This window comes from Coregonus lavaretus (assembly GCF_964263955.1).
Source record: "Coregonus lavaretus genome assembly, chromosome: 16".
NCBI classification, from domain to species: Eukaryota; Metazoa; Chordata; class Actinopteri; order Salmoniformes; family Salmonidae; genus Coregonus; species Coregonus lavaretus.
The window spans coordinates 12,750,155-12,770,329 of record NC_140003.1 but is presented as its reverse complement, the minus strand read 5'-3'; the positions used below and the strand labels follow the sequence as shown (position 1 = coordinate 12,770,329).

At 42.8% G+C, this 20,175-nt stretch overlaps 1 pseudogene across 1 annotated transcript in view; it reads right to left on the bottom strand.

The window, feature by feature from the left end:
- Positions 1-20,175, bottom strand: part of LOC311143397 (glycerol-3-phosphate dehydrogenase, mitochondrial-like) — a 32,184-nt pseudogene that overhangs the window by 701 nt on the left and 11,308 nt on the right. The window contains exons 4-11 of the transcript in view: positions 19,488-19,612; positions 18,399-18,494; positions 16,852-17,014; positions 14,804-14,813; positions 13,319-13,483; positions 12,085-12,229; positions 11,186-11,306; positions 6,351-6,496 (exon numbers count right to left, since the gene is read on the bottom strand). The product of the transcript in view is annotated as a glycerol-3-phosphate dehydrogenase, mitochondrial-like (transcript). The remainder of the gene's footprint in view (positions 1-6,350; positions 6,497-11,185; positions 11,307-12,084; positions 12,230-13,318; positions 13,484-14,803; positions 14,814-16,851; positions 17,015-18,398; positions 18,495-19,487; positions 19,613-20,175) is intronic.

The following is a 20,175-nucleotide window of genomic DNA, read 5'->3' as shown; positions in this document are numbered from 1 at the left end:
CTTCACATTTGCAACATTGATCATGCAATGCATGTATGCACAGTCGGGAGCTAAATTGGTGGATAAGCTTATCTACTTTGTTGGATAATAATCACAGTTTAAAAATTCATCATAAACTCATTTAGGCCTACTGGAACACGACAGGCAGCCAAAGGTGGACTACCTCTTTTTGAACTAGTTATTGATAGATTGAAATGACCATAGCATTTATGTTGTCAATACTGCGACCACAATACAGTAGTCTAGAGACGAGGGAGCTCAAGTCTATTACAAGCGGCACCCGGCCCTTCAATCATTTAAACGGCACATTTGATTTTCACAGTTTCTGAAATCAACATATCTGCATCTAGCTATTCATTACAGTAGCTAGCTAGCTAGCTAAACTAGCGAGTGCTTTGTTAATTTTATTAGAAGTAGCCTACGTTTTGAGAGGTGGAAATGCACGCACATATAGCCCCAGTGCCCAGTGGTCCTGTGGGCTGCCAACTCCTCTCTCTCTCTGCCTTGTTCGTGCGCTGTGCTCTCCCTCCAAAAATGGCTTGAATAATAGTCTGAGGAGTTTTCTAGGCAGAGACCATGGCGTGTTTTCTAAGATGAAATCTTGTTAGCTAGCATTCAGACCTTATGACTGTACACTCCCAGTCAGTAGCCTTTTGCCCAAGCGGCAAAAAAGTGTATTTTAATATATTACAAGTATGCTGAAGTATACTTAAATATAAAACAAATACAAATAATATACTTCAAATATGAGATGTAGTTTTCTAATATATCTTAAGTATACTATAAATATACTATCATTACACTTCAACATACTTATTAAAAGTGTACTTAAAATTAATAGTTTTTCAGTCTAAGTATAGTACAGTGGGGGAGAAAAGTATTTAGTCTGCCACCAATTGTGCAAGTTCTCCCACTTAAAAAGATGAGAGAGGCCTGTAATTTCATCATAGGTACACGTCAACTATGACAGACAAAATAAGAAAAAGAAATCCAGAAAATCACATTGTAGGATTTTTTATGAATTTATTTACAAATTATGGTGGAAAATAAGTATTTGGTCAATAACAAAAGTTTCTCAATACTTTGTTATATACCCTTTGTTGGCAATGACACAGGTCAAACGTTTTCTGTAAGTCTTCACAAGGTTTTCACACACTGTTGCTGGTATTTTGGCCCATTCCTCCATGCAGATCTCCTCTAGAGCAGTGATGTTTTGGGGCTGTCGCTGGGCAACACGGACTTTCAACTCCCTCCAAAGATTTTCTATGGGGTTGAGATCTGGAGACTGGCTAGGCCACTCCAGGACCTTGAAATGCTTCTTACGAAGCCACTCCTTCGTTGCCCGGGCGGTGTGTTTGGGATCATTGTCATGCTGAAAGACCCAGCCACGTTTCATCTTCAATGCCCTTGCTGATGGAAGGAGGTTTTCACTCAAAATCTCACGATACATGACCCCATTCATTCTTTCCTTTACACGGATCAGTCGTCCTGGTCCCTTTGCAGAAAAACAGCCCCAAAGCATGATGTTTCCACCCCCATGCTTCACAGTAGGTATGGTGTTCTTTGGATGCAACTCAGCATTCTTTGTCCTCCAAACACGACGAGTTGAGTTTTTACCAAAAAGTTCTATTTTGGTTTCATCTGACCATATGACATTCTCCCAATCCTCTTCTGGATCATCCAAATGCACTCTAGCAAACTTCAGACGGGCCTGGACATGTACTGGCTTAAGCAGGGGGACACGTCTGGCACTGCAGGATTTGAGTCCCTGGCGGCGTAGTGTGTTACTGATGGTAGGCTTTGTTACTTTGGTCCCAGCTCTCTGCAGGTCATTCACTAGGTCCCCCCGTGTGGTTCTGGGATTTTTGCTCACCGTTCTTGTGATCATTTTGACCCCACGGGGTGAGATCTTGCGTGGAGCCCCAGATCGAGGGAGATTATTAGTGGTCTTGTATGTCTTCCATTTCCTAATAACTGCTCCCACAGTTGATTTCTTCAAACTAAGCTGCTTACCTATTGCAGATTCAGTCTTCCCAGCCTGGTGCAGGTCTACAATTTTGTTTCTGGTGTCCTTTGACAGCTCTTTGGTCTTGGCCATAGTGGAGTTTGGAGTGTGACTGTTTGAGGTTGTGGACAGGTGTCTTTTATACTGATAACAAGTTCAAACAGGTGCCATTAATACAGGTAACGAGTGGAGGACAGAGGAGCCTCTTAAAGAAGAAGTTACAGGTCTGTGAGAGCCAGAAATCTTGCTTGTTTGTAGGTGACCAAATACTTATTTTCCACCATAATTTGCAAATAAATTCATAAAAAATCCTACAATGTGATTTTCTGGAGAAAAAAAATCTCAATTTGTCTGTCATAGTTGACGTGTACCTATGATGAAAATTACAGGCCTCTCTCGTCTTTTTAAGCGGGAGAACTTGCACAATTGATGGCTGACTAAATACTTTTTTCCCCCACTGTATATGCAGTGCATTCAGAAAGTATTCAGACCCCATGACTGTTTCCACAAAATGGATTAAATAAACACATTTTCTCATCAATCTACGCACAATAACCCATAATGACAAAGCGAAAACAGGTTTCTAGAAATGTTTGCAAAACATTTTTTAAATATTAAAAGATACCTTGTTTACATAGGTATTCAGACCCTATGAGATTCGAAGTTGAGCTCAGGTGCATCCTGTCTCCATTGATTATCCTTCAGATGTTTCTACAACTTGATTGGAGTCCACCTGTGGTAAATTCAATTGATTGGACATGATTTGGAAAGGCACACACCTGTCTATGTAAGTCCCACAGTTGACAGTGCATGTCAGAGCAAAAACCAAGCCCTGAGGTGGAAGGAATTGTTCGTAGAGCTCCGAGACAGGATTGTGCTGAGGCACAGATCTCGGGAAGGGTACCAAAAAATGTCTGCTGCATTGAAGGTCCCCAAGAACACAGTGGCCTCCATCATTCATAAATGGAAGAAGTTTGGAACTACCAAGACTCTTCCTAGAGCTGCCCCCAGGCCAAACTGAGCAAACGGGGCAGAAGGGCCTTGGTCAGGGAGGTGACCAAGAACCCGATGGTCACTCTGACAGAGCTCCAGAGTTCCTCTGTTGAGATGGGAGAACCTTCCAGAAGGACAACCATCTCTGCAGCATTCCACCAATCAGGCCTTTATGGTAGAGTGGCCAGACGGAAGCCACTCCTCAGTAAAAGGCACATGACAGCCCGCTTGGAGTTTGCCAAAAGGCACCTAAAGGACTCTCAGACCATGAGAAACAAGATTCTCTGGTCTGATGAAACCAAGATTGAGCTCTTTGGCCTGAATGCCAAGCGTCACTTCTGGAGGAAACCTGGCACCATCCCTACGGTGAAGCATGGTGGTGGCAGCATCATGCTGTGGGGATGTTTTTCATCAAAGTACAGAGAGATCCTTGATGAAAACCTGCTCCTCAGACTGGGGCGAAGGTTCACCTTCCAACAGGACAACGACCCTAAGCACACAGCCAAGACAACGCAGGAATGGCTTCGGGACAAGTCTCTGAATGTCCTCGAGTTGCCCAGCCAGAGCCTGGACTTGAACCCGATCGAACATCTCTGGAGAGACCTGAAAAAAGCTGTGCAGTGACGCTCCCCATCCAACCTGACAGAGCTTGAGAGGATCTGCAGAGAAGAATGGGAGAAACTCCCCAAATACAGGTGTGCCAAGCTTGTAGCGTCATACCCAATAAGACTTGAGGCTGTAATCGCTGCCAAAGGTGCTTCAACAAAGTACTGAGTAAAGGGTCTGAATACTTATGTAAATGTGATATTTCAATTTTTTATTTTTAATACATTTGCAAAAAAATCTAAAAACCTGTTTTTGCTTTGTCATTATGGGGTATTTTGTGTAGATGAGGGGGAAAAACAATTGAATCCATTTTAGAATAAGGCTGTAACGTAACAAAATGTGGAAAAAGTCAACGGGTGTGAATGCTTTCCGAATGCACTGTAAATGTTGTGATTTTCTAACCATTCCTGAACCTGTGACCAGAAACAAGCTACATAGGGGCAATACCAGAATAAGTGATCTAATGATTCTGTCTCTTTGTAGCAAATTCTGCAGAGCTGAGATGGTTGTATGCCCCATATACATAACATTGTTTGTGGCAAGAATTTTGTATAATCATTTACTACTAAAGCCCATAGAAATGCATTGAATAACACGTTCATAAATGGCAAAAAGGACAGTCAAAAAATGTATCATAAGAAACAAGGTTTGAAGTGTTATATCTAGGAGATGTAAAAAAAAAAACTCAGGAAATATATATACACTGCTCAAAAAAATTAAGGGAACACTAAAATACATCCTAGATCTGAATGAATTAAATAATCTTATTAAATACTTTTTTCTTTACATAGCTGAATGTGCTGACAACAAAATCACACAAAAATTATCAATGGAAATCAAATGTATCAACCCATGGAGGTCTGGATTTGGAGTCACCCTCAAAATTAAAGTGGAAAACCACACTACAGGCTGATCCAACTTTGATGTAATGTCCTTAAAACAAGTCAAAATGGGGCTCAGTAGTGTGTGTGGCCTCCACGTGCCTGTATGACGTCCCTACAACGCCTGGGCATGCTCCTGATGAGGTGGCGGATGGTCTCCTGAGGGATCTCCTCCCAGACCTGGACTAAAGCATCCGCCAACTCCTGGACAGTCTGTGGTGCAACGTGGCGTTGGTGGATGGAGCGAGACATGATGTCCCAGATGTGCTCAATTGGATTCAGGTCTGGGGAACGGGCGGGCCAGTCCATAGCATCAATGCCTTCCTCTTGCAGGAACTGCTGACACACTCCAGCCACATGAGGTCCATCATTGTCTTGCATTAGGAGGAACCCAGGGCCAACCGCACCAGCATATGGTCTCACAAGGGGTCTGAGGATCTCATCTCGGTACCTAATGGCAGTCAGGCTACCTCTGGCGAGCACATGGAGGGCTGTGCGGCCCCCCAAAGAAATGCCACCCCACACCATGACTGACCCACCGCCAAACTGGTCATGCTGGAGGATGTTGCAGGCAGCAGAACGTTCTCCACGGCGTCTCCAGACTCTGTCACTTCTGTCACGTGCTCAGTGTGAACCTGCTTTCATCTGTGAAGAGCACAGGGCGCCAGTGGTGAATTTGCCAATCTTGGTGTTCTCTGGCAAATGCCAAACGTCCTGCACGGTGTTGGGCTGTAAGCACTCGTCAGGCCCTCATACCACCCTCATGGAGTCTGTTTCTGACCGTGCTGGAGGTCATTTTGCAGGGCTCTGGCAGTGCTCCTCCTGCTCCTCCTAGCACAAAAGCGGAGGTAGCAGTCCTGCTGCTGGGTTGTTGCCCTCCTACGGCCTCCTCCACACCTCCTGATGTACTGGCCTGTCTCCTGGTAGTGCCTCCATGCTCTGGACACTACGCTGACAGACACAGCAGACCTTCTTGCCACAGCTCGCATTCATGTGCCATCCTGGATGAGCTGCACTACCTGAGCCACTTGTGTGGGTTGTAGACTCCGTCTCATGCTACCACTAGAGTGAAAGCACCGCCAGCATTCAAAAGTGACCAAAACATCAGCCAGGAAGCATAGGAACTGAGAAGTGGTCTGTGGTCACCACCTGCAAAACCAGTCCTTTATTGGGGGTGTCTTGCTAATTGCCTATAATTTCCACCTGTTGTCTATTCCATTTGCACAACACCATGTGAAATGTATTGTCAATCAGTGTTGCTTCCTAAGTGGACAGTTTGATTTCACAGAAGTGTGATTGATTTGGAGTTACATTGTGTTGTTTAAGTGTTCCCTTTATTTTTTTGAGCAGTGTATATATTTTCTTTACACATTTGACCCTTTTTTGGGGTTGGCACAAAACTACCTTCATACTTCCATTCGTTTTTTTAAACCACTACCGATTACCTTCAGACGAGTCCCGTGAATTGTGTGGGGGTCGTAGAGCAAAACAGAGAACACCATCGTGTTGGTGAGAATCTCCTCTTTGGTCATAATAGTTTATAGGCCAAACCATTCGGATGCTACAGACGTTGACGTGAGAAGACCGGGATGTCTCATGGTCAGACAAACACTGCTCTAGCTCTGCCACCTTTCACCTTTTCATATCTTTAGCTTAAACTGACAGATTTTGATGGGGATTTTTTTGTTACGTGACTTAGATTGACACACCGGTGCGTCAATTGACTCTAGGGGTTTTAAATATGGTGTTATTACCACACTATCCGCAGTGGACTGCAATTCAAGTATAGGCCTATATTATCTCACACAGAGTAAGTGATATGTATAGCATGATTAGCATTGAAACGGTTGAATGTCCAGACTAACCAGCGATGGTGACCAGTCCACTGCCACTGATGTGGACAATATGATTATGTAACTTATGATTCCTGCAGATGGAGTGTCCTTGGAGTTGGGGTCTGTGACCAGCGGACAAATACCACTCCAGGCTGCCAAGACATCTCCTCTCCTCACTGCACAGGACAAAGAGACCAGACAGTAAGACCACACACACACAGACAGACACACACGTATGCACGTACCCACTCGCATGCACGGACACACACAGACATACGTGACACACACTCACCATATGTTTTACTATCCTTGTGGGGACCTAAAATTAATTTCCATTCAAAATCCTATTTTCCCTAACCCTACCTCTTATTCTAACCCTAAACCTAACCCCTAAGCTTAAAATAGCCTTTGTCCTCGTGGGGACGTGGAAAATCCCCACGAGGGAGAGTTTTTCTTGTTTTACTATCCTTGGGGTGACTTTTGGGGATTTCCGATACCCATAAGAATAGTAATACAAGCCCACACACATGTTAGGCTACACACGGCAGGAGAGATACAGCTATGAGAGTGATGGCTATGAGAGTGATGGCTATGAGAGTGATGGCTATGAGAGTGATGGCTATGAGAGTGATGGCTATGAGAGTGATGGCTATGAGAGTGATGGCTATGAGAGTGATGGATAGCTAGTGAAATCCTTGCATGCTGCTACTGCAATCTAGAGGCCTTGCTCTTTCTCTATTCCACCACATCACAGCCCCAGCTAAAGCCTAAATAGCACCTCACTCCTCTACTGCTAGAAAATAAATGAGTTCCAGCTCCTCCCCGACAAAATCTACTCTCTTTATATCGCAGTGCCATATAAATAATTAAATATTAATACGCTGTTGTGTATCGATTGAAAAAAAAATTATGCCACTATAATGGGCTGGTTGATATTTCGGGAAAAAAAAATGACAAAGTTGTTATCAAAGGGCATTTTTTTAACATTTATGACAGCTGAGTAGCTCTGGCGCTGAAGGCCTCACATGGGCAGTAAAAAGGGAGCAGATGAATACAATGCACATTTGTAGCGGCGGTGCAAAGGGAGATCTATGCATGATAAACAACATCTCTGTCTGCATCCCAAATGGCATCTTACTCCCTATTTAGTACACTACTTTAGACCAGGGCCCACAGAACTCTGGTCAAAAGTAGTGCACTATATAGGGAATATGGTGGTATTTGGGACGCAGTCTCTGTCTCCATCTCTGCCTGTATTAACCATGGGGGACCTGCTGGCTGCATTAGAGTTCACCGGCTCAGTCTGACTTAAACTTTGTGGGTATACAGTAAGACTTTTTGGTCCATACCCCAAAGTCTTTCAACTCACACTGAAAACATATACATTTACCCTTCTTCAAAAAATATGACTGTGAACAAAGGAAATATTATTCCACACCGAAATGTGGGTTGTCTGGGATGTGAAGGATACAATATGAAAAAGAGTGCCATTTTTAAATATGAGAGACCATATGAGTTGAACTGATGGGTCTTTTGTTGGGATGAGTCATTATCAGGGAATGGTGTGGAAACATTCCACCAGGCCAGAGAGTCCAGTCAGTCAGTCGGAGAACAAAGCTGGTCCAGTGCTTCAGCTGCAGCAGCAGGCCAGTGGTGTGCTACTGGTACAGAACTGTTACAGTTAGACTTGGTTTCAAATATTGTTTGAAACCTTAAAATACTAGAAGCGATTGCTTTAGCCTGCCTGGAGAGCCAGATGGGTGGCGTTTGCAGCTTTTTGACTATTCTATTGGTTCTATTGTGCCATGCAATCTCAATCATGCCCAGCTAACATATTTTAAATGGTTTCAAATAGTATTTGAACCCAGGTCTGGTGCCAGTAGGGATCTGGAGCTGTCTGCTGGGTGTCACTCAGAGTTGGTGTGACTGTGAGAAGCCATGGAGACCACTCCCTTACGGGAAGGACTGAGGAGACACTGCCTGTCCACTCCAGGCCACTGTGTCTCCACCGAGGTGACACTGCCGCGCAATGTGACAAATCCCCCCTGGAACGATCCACCTCTCCTTTCCTCTGCTGTTCGGATGACTGGAGACTCCCCGTCTGGAGCCACAGCGCGTCCACAGGCAAGGACGGAGAGATGTGACGGAGAAGAGGAGTCGGCTGCCTCATGGCCTCCCGCTCCATCACTTCACACTTGTGTTTTTTCTTACTCAGGCTGCAGGGCCTTCTGCTCCGACTGTGACCACAGGACTTGGGGAGACAGGGTCTCGCCCAGACATACGCCACATGTCAGCCCGGCCGGCCGTCCAGAGCTCAGAGCACGCTGGCTGCAGCCTGGAGCCGCCCGGACGCTGGTCTGAGACCTGAGCCACCATGACACATAGTCCTCCTCCATATAGACAGAGCTACAGTACTGTACAGGTGCCACCTCTCCACTGTCTCGAGGTCTCGGTAGACGTAAAGGAAAGCTGGGCAGCTAATGTGTAGGAAATGTGAAAAAAGCCTTTTGGGCTAATCTTATGCTGGATATAGCAAATGATGATAAATTCAAAATAATGATGGAGAATGCAGTGCTTTGGGATTACTGTGCAATTAGATTGGCTGGCCAAGAGATGATGTGGAAGCAGACTAGAATCAAGCTAATCAATCAAATAATCTCAACAACCCCTTGTCCACTGAAAACAATTAGACCACTTCTCCAAAATCAATAGCACTTCATTCTGTTTAGATACCCACCAGTCCTTCATTTAATAAAGTCTCCCTGGGTTTTGATAAACCAGTCAGTCGGCAAAGCCATCAGAGGCCCCAAATAAAAATCGCAAATCGAAAACAATATAATTTAATGCGATATTGGTTATTTTTCACTTATTCATTAACAAACCTCCCATGTGGAGGTACAGTATAGGGGAGTAGAAAACAGATAATCTATTTTGTTCCTAAGTGTTTAGGGAAACAACAGGGCAGCAAAGCATTATACTGTAGCTGAAGGAAACAAAATAACCATGGAAGAAATCAAATAGGGTTTCATAAAGTTCCTATAAGAAATCCTCAAAGTGGTGTTGGTTGGTGTCTCCTGTTTCTCGACTGCAGGTCCCATACATAATTAAAGCAGGAATTTGTATCTGTCTGTACTCTGTGCCCTCCTGATGAATTAATATCTGGTGGAAGTCCTACACTGTGCTACACTGCCATCACATTAGCCCATTTGTATCAGTCAGCTGCTTGCTCCATCAGCTATTTGCAAATCTAGAGAGGGAAAAAAATACTGTGAGATTGTCGGACGTGTATTTATTATCATAAATGTATTTTATGAATTAGGTATGATTCTAATGTCAGGGCTATAATGTCGGAAGTGTAAATGTAGAGCACACTGGTGATTCATGGCTTGTGAAGGAAACATGTTTTGACATTGCCAAGCTATAGATTTAGCATGATGATGTATAGAATATGATTTAAATGATCCAGACTTCTGATATCACTGGAGATATAGGCTAATCAAGTTATTTAAGTGATAATGCCCGAGAAGCGAGTGTTTGGAGGATATATTGGCACGGGTGTTGTTAAACTGTGCCAATATATCCTCCAAACACCGGCTTCGAGGGCATTATCACTTTTATACGGGTTACCAACATATTCAAATAATGATTGACATATTTTCATTAAAAACGTTATTAATACTATTTAATCCTTCCACAAGATATAGCCATGACACAAATCTAGGGTTGCTACCCAAGCCGGCTGGTCGTTCGTTCTATCGTTTCGGTTGCCAGAGACGTGACCCAGTCGTTCAGTCTTTTTGTTCTGTATCTATGGACGCCACCCAGTAGTTTGTTCTATATGTTCCATTGCCATACTGGGAACGTTCTTATCCCTTGCTTGCTAGCTAGCCAACTACGGCTAACTTACTCACGTCAAACAGTGCAGCCAGAATAACAACAAAGTAGTTGCATTTGTTTAAGCTGTTTTCTAGTGACATTTATTTGGATACATCCATAACAATGAGCTAATGAGGCACGATTTCGCCTGGCAAAGAAAATGTGCTCTCTCGTCAGGACACTGTTGTTCAGAGGAGCTAGCCAACAACACAGCTAACACAATCACATCAAACTGAACCTGGAAAGACTGCAAACTAGCTGCTCTTCGTTTCGTTTTACCTTTTTGCAATTGATATTTCTTTGTATATATCCATAATAATGATGCCAGCTGATTCATGATTTCGACTGGTTGAGAAATGCTGCCTGCCTGTCTGTCTCGTCCCGACACGTTCATTACTATGGGACAGCTGGAGATCGAATTTGAATATTGAAACAATGTTGCAAATGTCGGAGAGACAGACAGCAAGGTTTATACAAATCTCCGCTGTTGAAAGCTAAATGTTAGTCTAAAAGAAATGTGAGATAATATCTAGATGCTTTTTATAGTGGAGATCAAGTTTATAAATTGCATGGTTGGGCTGATGAGACAGTGGATTGCGCAGTCAGATGGAACAGATTAAATAATCATTTTAACGTCTTAGATTTAGCCGGTGGTAACTTGTGGAATAGCATTCAGGATTAGACCCACCCGTTGTATAATATATAGATAACCAACATGTGGCATTATTAAACGTTTGTAAAAATAAAAAAGAGTTATAAATAATAATTATATCGATAGAGATGTTCTATTCCTACACTGTGAATCCCTCTGAGAAACCATAAGCAGGTGCGTGTAGGGTTGCAAAATCCTAGGTGTTCCAGAAATCTGGAAGATTCCCGGTATCAGGAAGAAATAAGCAGGACATCTAGAATCCTCCAACCAGGACATCTGGAATTTTGGGGGGGTAAATTACTGTAATTTTGCAATCCTAGGCCTATGTCATAGTCACCTTTGACATCGGGGCTGAGGTAGTGTCCGTGGTTCCGGTGATGGTTATCTTCTCCCAGGGCAGGAAGAAGATGACGTGTCCGTCGCTGGTGGCTGGGTCCAGAAGCCACATGTTGTCTGGACTGAAGGTAGGGTGCAGGGGTGTGGTGGACGGGGGTGGTGGTGGAGGTAGAGGGGAGGAAGCAAACAAGAAGACTGCATTAACCTTTGGTCTGCTGGGGGGCGTGAGAGGGCCGACTGGGGGACACCCCATAATCAGGCTCCTGTCAACTCTCTTTCCAGGAGATTAATTCTGCTGGTTTCAATTCCAGCTACGCCGCGGCTCCCGTATAGTTCCAGCCACACCATAGCCCACATATTGTTCTGTTCAAAACACATGCACATGTACTGACTCAATTTAATACAGGAAACGGGAGGGGTAGAGGTGGTAGGAAGGGGGGTAGCTTTGTTCCCCAGCGAACACAAATAACAAGCATCAACAAGAAAACCAGCACTGAGTAGGGAGGAATCCAATCAGAAAGTCAATTTGCAACAGCATCACAGGAAAGTCTGGTTGAGTAGGCCAAAAGCTCTCTTCAAAAATCTGAATGAATCTGGAGATAAACGGCATACAATGCCATCTGTTTGCTTGATTTCACTCATCGAAATGGGCTCTTCGACCTAACAGGAAGTGTGAAGGTACACAAAAGGACCTGATGCTCCTGAACAGAGCCCCTGAGCAGTAAGTACCTGTTCTGAACCATCCATGCAAGAGCTTCTTGTATCTTAAAGAGTCCCTATGTTTTGTCCTGGCTGTCCCCGTCTCCGTGGCTCAGCCGAAGGTGCTAATGAATTGATCAGGCAGGCGCTAGTGATGCAGGAGGGGATGTGACAGAGACAGAAGGGGGTGTCGTTTGTTACCTGTAATAGCCCGGGATGACTATGTGCACCCCTGCACTGGGCTTATAGATGTTGGGGTTCTTCTGATTATCCATTTTCCGCAGTGCGTTGGTAAAAGGTCCTGTGGCATTGATAACACATTTGGCTCTGACATCAAATTCCTGCCCTATGAAAGAAAACAGCATCAATCATCAGGGGCCATTCATCTGTACCCAGTGACAACCGGGATTATTAATTTATCAGCCGTCACCCCTTCCGTAATAGAGTGGCTCGCGTGTGTCCATGGGAGACTTCAGAGGATTGTAATTAATAGGAAACAGACACACCTAATTTCCCTCTCGCCTCTTTGTGTCAAAGTGCAGCCCAAGAGGCAGTGTGTGAGGGAGTGCTTTTAATGCGCACAGGGAAATGTACGTGTCCCAAATGGCATCCTTTCCCCTATTTAGTTAAGTACTTTTGATCAGAAGTAGTGCACTATATATGGATAAGGGTACCATTTGGGATGCAGTCAATGTTTGTTAATATGCTGCCTGATGTTGACAATCCTTTATAATCCATATCAAAGGTAGCATGATGATACTAAATGATCTGTTTTGACAACTTGAATGATGGACTACCCTCCTAATTTGACGTGTCACAGTGTCAAAATGAAAGCAGAGAAATGTTTTACTCGGACATAAAAATGACATTTTATTAGAATTTCAGCTTATAATTCTAACACTTGACACATTATTATTGTAAAAACAAATAGGAATACAATTAACTGAATTCAAGCTAAATACTGAGTCAATGTATTCTTAGTAGCACATTCCTTGAGGTCTCTCTCTCATAAAAGAAAGTGAGACGTTTTTTCTTCAGAAAGAAAGAAAGAAAAGCACACTTCTATCTTTCAAAACATCAGGGGGCAGTCATGTATTGAGATCCTCAAATCTTGGTTACTCATGAAACCCATCTGTTCCCCTTACAGCTTTATTCTTCCAAAGCCACTCCTATGCATGACATTTAAAAGGTAAGTAAGGCCATTTGGAGAACGCTCATTCCGTATTACATTGCTAGCAGATCTGAAAGAGCCCTCTACATCATAAAACCCTTATAAAATATTAAAGCCCCACATTAGATGTGCTATGACTATGTGCAAAATAGCACTGATTAACAGGGGTCCCTAACAGGCAGGCTCTGAGCGTTAGCGCCTCGTGGTGAGTGCTAGGGAGCAGAGAGGGAGGAAGAAGCAGCAGCTTTGTAGCTGTAGTTTTACCTGTGATCACGTCCCTGCAACGCGCTCCACAGACCCTCTCCGTGCCCATCTGAGGATCTGCCCTCTTCAGTAGGTGCACCACTTCAGTGTAATTGGCTATGGCAGCCCTATACCTGGCAGCAGTGAGGGCGATGGCGAGGTTCATTCGAGCATTGTTGTGTTGTCCTGCAGCGGGGGGACAGGAACAAGGGAGAGGATGTGAGTCACCCCCAGCCTGTGACTGGTGGTATGGAAGTGTGTCGGAACCGATATGTCACATCTGTCCCTGTCACTTTGTATCAGTGGGATGGCTGCTCTGGCCACACAAGGAGCACACTTAAAGCCACAGTGGCCATTTGGCCTGTATGTGTGGTGGAGTACGCAGGCCCCGACCTCTCCAACCCCCCTTCCCCTGCACTGGGCTGGGGGGCTCCACAAGAAGAGCAGCGGGCTGGGCTCAAAGTGTTAAACCCACCAAGTCGAGGGCTAGGAGTTTACTAACCTGTTCTTTGATAGCCCATGCCTATTTCTATATACACACCACATGCATGAGACCGCAAGTGTGCCGTCAATGTCTGCAAGCATGACACTAATTTTGTTACATGAAAGAACACTATAATGGGTGTGCTTCATACACATTGTTCAGATTTAATAGGCAGCTCAGTTAGGATACACAGGGGACTAGGTCAAGTGAGGATAGACTCAACTTAAAATCAATCAATAATACTGTTCCTTTTCAAAATGGGTGTAAAACGGGGAAATGATAATGGTAGTGATAATTTCAAATAATAATTTGCAATGTCCCTGGTAGCCATGCTGTCCAATACATCACCATGCCTCCTCAGAATCCTTTAATAAAGAGAGGAATCTGGTATGAAGATTTATGGATTAATCCCTCTCTGGCTTGAGAATATACCCAGATCTATATTCAAGAGTCAGGAGGTCATACTTTTTGTCATTTAAATGAAAGGGTCTAAAAGGTGACAAATGAACAAAGCCTGGTTTCATTAGGAAGAGTTTCTTATGTACATCTTTGAAGATTTATCGCTGGAAAATCCTTTGGTTTAAAGTAGAGAAGAGAATAGAGATGATTAATCACTTTTAATGTTGGTGTCTTGGGCGACTTTCTTTCTATTTGTTATTGCCAGGCGGGGTTCAAGTCCTCATTGTTGGCCTTGAGGGGAAGAGAAGGTTGCTACTTTGCAGGAATGAGCAGGTTCTTTTGTGCCCTGATTTATTTGTGGTTTGAACGACTAGAGGCTAGGTAACTCGTAGGCTCCGCTGGTTAATGCTACCGCATGCTCCGAGCCATTCCAACACTAAGAAAAATAAATACATTGAAAACAAAAAGTAAAACACAAGAAAACAGCAGATTTAAAGGCCACATTTTAGAATGAATTACATACAAGAGTATGCACCCAGCCATGATGTATTAGAAAGACCATAGAATCCACTTCCTCATCTCTGTGGACTGAATATGACCATTAGAGTGTATGGTTGGCTAACGTGCGCTGTGCTGTGGGTGTACACAGCAAATCACATACTTAGGGGCTAGAGTCAGTGTGTCTAATCCTGGATGATTGTTGAGCCCCCTGCTGACCTCTAACCTCATGATTCACAGCTCTCCGCTATGTGCCTGGCTATGCTGCCTGTCACACGTTTGCAGCGCTCAGATTACAGCTACAACATTCACAATGTTAAAATAATCTGATTACAGCTACATTTATCACAATGTTAAATGTGATCTAATTCCAGTTTAAATCAGCTTGTGTAACAAGGGATTATTACTATGGCATACTAATAATAATGGTAATATATTCTTATAATCTGCTAATAAGGATGCTTATAATGATAATACATCAAACAAAAAAATCGGAGAATTAAAGCACAAGCCATCAATAGTGAGCATAGGGAGGCGAGCGTCATGTCTCCCTTGAGGAGCAGCCAGTTGAGTGGAGGCCCAGCCCCCTCCCCTAAAGCGCCTACCTCCTCCTCCGCTATAATCCGCGCCTCCTGGAGGTACAAAACTCAGTGGAGTGAGAGGAACTCCACGACTGGACAAAATGCTGCAAAATGACAGGGACAATCATGACAATGAATTTCATGTCTCCCAGTCATGAGAGAGAGATGCTTGGCTGGGCTGACTTGTCCAATTAAATTGTTGCAGGTACAGCGGGGGGGGGGGGGGCAGTTATTATCCCAGACGCTTCTGTGAATTACTCCTCTGGCTAAAGGAGAGGAGGGCAATGAAGGGAGGAGAGATAAATACACACAAAGAGACTGTATTTTCTCCAAAAATGCATATGAAAATGATGAAGTGTAATAATTGTCATATATCACCTTATCACAGCTATACTGTAATATTGCATAGGATAGTACTATTCACTGCATCAAATTTGAAATAGATCCATTTCAGTTTGAATATTTTGATCTGTAGCTCATCGTGTGTATGTGTTGTTCCAGAATCTATTTAGTCATTTCTGACTATATCGTATATATTTGTCATGACTCCATAATCTAAGGCTAAGGCATGTGTACATATTGAAACTGCGTGAATATGATGGCTTGAGGAATCCTGAGGAGATGGACTGAAGCAATCAAAGACCAAACCCCAATAAGGAAGGTCAGCTTTGAAAATGTAATTCCCATAATTGTCCCCCAATTGAATAATGGATTTTTTTTAAATGATAGCTTGAGGGGGAAAGTGTATAGCCTAACACATACAATACAACATAATATTTCAATCAAAGTCTTTGTGGCTTTTAATTTTCAGTCTTTTACCAAAACAATCTGATATTTAGAGAACTTTTTGTTTTAAAAAATATATAAAATCATATTAGCTATTTTGCCATTGAAAAAAAACTATTGAAAAGTGTTCTTATAAAACAAATATAAATAGCTTGAGCATAATGCCCCCTCTCCCACTTACTTCTGCTAAATGAGTAAGGTTGACAGATCACTGCTCAGATCGCAGCCACATTCCCTTAGAAATATGTTGCCTTTTTGCAGTACATGGGAATCCACATATCCTCAAATGTTAAATGAAGTCTGACAGATAGCCTGGAGACACCAAGTTGGGAGTTTGAGGCTACAGAGGAGACCTTGAGTAAACAGGACATGCTATGTACACCCTGGCTAACAATCAACATATGCTTTGTTTTTCTGATGCCAACACGAGGCACGTATAGCCTGGAGAAAGATGGGTCCTGGGACTGGTTGGAACTAACAAGGGAATGCCTACTGGCTATTTTCTGCTTTAAACCATGTTATTTCTCATTTGTTTCCGCTCACATAGCCAGGCCAGTAATTACATTGCTGTGCATGAAAAGGGTTATTTCTACGAGGGAACCTAAAAGGCCAAAGATTAGGGAGGGTAGATGATAATAAAGATAAAATAATATATAATATGCTCTATATGGGACTATATCATATATGTTAGCCTGACAGAGATATCACTTACAAAACCGGATTCTTAGTGAAAAAGGGGACCTTAAAGGTGCAGGGCCTTTTTTTGCACATAGGACTGATTGGACGACTGAGGTGAAATGGTTTGCAGCATAGTAGACAATGGCGCCCAGAAGTTTGTCTCTCTTCAACATAGGAAAGAGCTCCAGAGCCTTGGTCTTGCTGAGGATATAGCTGCTCTTCAAGCACTGGGCTCTAGCCACCAGGTCGGACATCTTGATCCCTGCCCAGCAGTAGGGAAGCTGCCACCACCTTTCACATTCAGTGGAAAAGGTACAATTAAAGGGGAAATAAACCATTTTAACCTGTTATTCATTATCTCCATCACCATACACTCTTAGAAAAAGGGTTCCAAAAGGGTTCTTCGACTGTCCCCATAGGATAACCCTTTTTGGTTCCAGGTAGAACACTTTTGGATTCCATGTAGAATCCTCTGTGGAAAGGGTTCGACACTGAACCCAAAAGGGTTCTACCTGGAACCAAAAGGGTTGTACCTGGAACCAAAAAGGGTTCTTCAAATTCTACACATTTTGCCATGGGGCAAAGAGAATTGCAGTTTTGTAGGTTATCTAATGTTATCATACACATTTTGCCATGAGACTGAGAGAAAATTTTACATTTTTAAAGCTAATTAAAGCTAAAATGTGCGTATGCTGACTGTGATAAAGGCACTGGATTATTGCTAAATGAAGAAATGAAGTAGGCAGTGGCATGGTGCATATGGCTATAGAAACACAGACATATGCCTCAATGTGGTCATATTCATGGCTTATTGGGGGTGTGGCTTTCAGTTAGTTGTTTTTGTTCACCCATCCCATGAGAGTGAATGTCATTTCAGTTCATCTGAATGTCATTCCAGTAAACTGCTTGCTATGAATTCTCTCTCATGGTGTTTTGCATGTTTTTGCTCAATCTGATTGGGTGCCTAACCGGCTGGTACTACATATGTGAAAAAGGCGCATTTCTACTTTCTGTAATCAAAAAGATCATTACAAAAGGTCATAAGAAAGTGGCACTTGATGATGTCATCAAATTCAGATGATTTACTATTAATCAATTAGGTATCACTCTGTACATGGATTTTTGCGTCACACTAAATCAACAATGAATAATACATAATGAGCTTTATGGATTACAATGGAACTAGGAAGGTAGGTTGGTGTAAGATGTGCACTCCTGAGTGTGATGGATATAGGGTCTGTGTTGGCATGATGACTTACACAATACATGGCAGAGTACTGGAAGCCAATCAAGATTTTCCACACCCTTCAGTAATGAGGCACACCTGTACACTCCTTTAAATACCAGAGAAGGATCTTAAATGTCATGTGCAATTAACGCTCATGATACCAGGCAGCACCAATCAAATCAAGCCCCTAAGTTCACACAAGGCTCAGCGAGCCGGGGTGAGATAGTGAGCAGGAACGGTGGACCATCAGCCATTTTACCCTCACCCACGATGGACCTCTCAGCCCCGGGTGATTCTCTTAAGTTCAGCTGAATGACAATAAACTTTATCTCCATCTTCAAAACTTCATGTTTTTACCAAGGGAAAGGTTTACTGCTTCATGTGGTATTTTCGGTGGTGTATGTAGTGAAATTGATCTAAGATGCTGAGATGGGAGGGTGTTCTTACTTGTATAGGGGAGCTTTATGGGTAAAAGTGCAGACATATTGGGCCGATATCCAGGAGGTTGGAATGCTAATGTAGTGCTTCCTTCACCATCATATACTGGAGGAGACATGAAGATCAAAATATATCCAGGGAAAAAAAATCATAGTACAAGCTCAATCGTATCCACATAGCCCTTTCTGAAGACTGGTCATATTTTTTTTCTCTCAATGCCTACTACAATAGTACTGAGGTAACCTTAGAAAAAATACTAAAATACACTGACTGCTATCAGAGTAGCTTATAAAACCATGAAGTGTGAATAAATAACCATTTAATACATTTATGCTAGTGGAGTCCTGTGAAATAACATCAGGTCAATGTATTTCTTTAGAACAACAGATATAAATAAATGGGTCATGTCTTGTTAGGTCAGGGATTGAAATAGTATAATGGTGATTAATCGTTTATTAGTAGAAACATGTAAAAGTTACTGTTGTCATGGATGACCAAAGTTGCCGGCCCAAAACAAATACAGAATGGCATTGCCTTAGTTTGCTTTCCGTTTCCTCCCTGGCATGTAGAGTAGGTGAGAAGCCTGTACTTTGCTGCACTGCTGCTGACTTTGCAGTTACGTTTCCTGCAATCACACTAATTGGCCCCTTCTCCAGCTCACCTCCAAGACCTCAGCATGTTCATACAGATAGGAAAATAAGACTTCCAAAGAAAACACAGGCCTAAAATAATGAGATTCTTCAAGTCCTCTGAAATGTAACAGAAAACTGTGACATTTGAGTTTGAACCTGGGTGACTCTTCTTAACAATACATTGACAAAAGAAGACCCAAATGCTTTATTCCTCCCATTACTTTTCCTGTATTAGCCTAATTCCCATCTTGATAATGACAGGGGCACTAGTTACTCCTTCTCTCTTTCCAAGTTGTAGGAATTCTTTGAAATAACTTCAAAAATCACAGGCACTAACTCAAAGTGAGCATGTCAAGACTTCTTCCGAATGAAAAATGAATCCAGAGGGTAAATAAAGCAATATGACCAGACGGACCAGGAATTCACCGGATAAGTGTCAGCTGCAGAGAAAAAATGAAGCATTTACCTGTTTGTAATCTAATTTCACGATGGCTTTCTGTAGATATCGGACTCCTCCGTGGATGAGCTTGGTGCTCTGGCTGCTGGTCCCAGATGAGAAATCGTCTCGCTCCACCAGGGCAGTTTTAAGATCTGACAGAAGGAAGGGAACCAAGGCAACAGATCAACAGCAAGCTGATATTTGGCTACTTATTGTCCCAAATGTTTAGAATACATCACACATTATTTTCATATGCATGTCCTTCTGCTGTAATAATGCATGATGGGAGAAATATTGTGCAGGCATACATATTCCACTGGGTAAAAACGGCAAGCATTTTCATTAGACTTGACTTTGTGAACCATAAAAACGAGTCAAAATGTTTGGATAATAATTCAAGGACCCAACAAGTAAAGAAGAAAAATAAAAAAAGAATATACACACTTTACTTTGTCATGTTTTTGTCAATATATTGTTATCTAAAAGGAAAGTAGGTCTATATTGCAGGAGAAATTGTCTGACTTCCATAAAATGATTTAACATTGAATCTGCTCGTCACTCCCACCATTGGAGGCTTGTGTTCTGTCCCTGACGGATAGACACAGTAAATCCCAATTTTGAAAAGAAGAAAGGGAAAATAAATGTGGATTAGGAAAGGGGGATGAGGCGGGGGTTTCCAAAACCCCCACTATTTCACCATTAGACAGTCAAAATG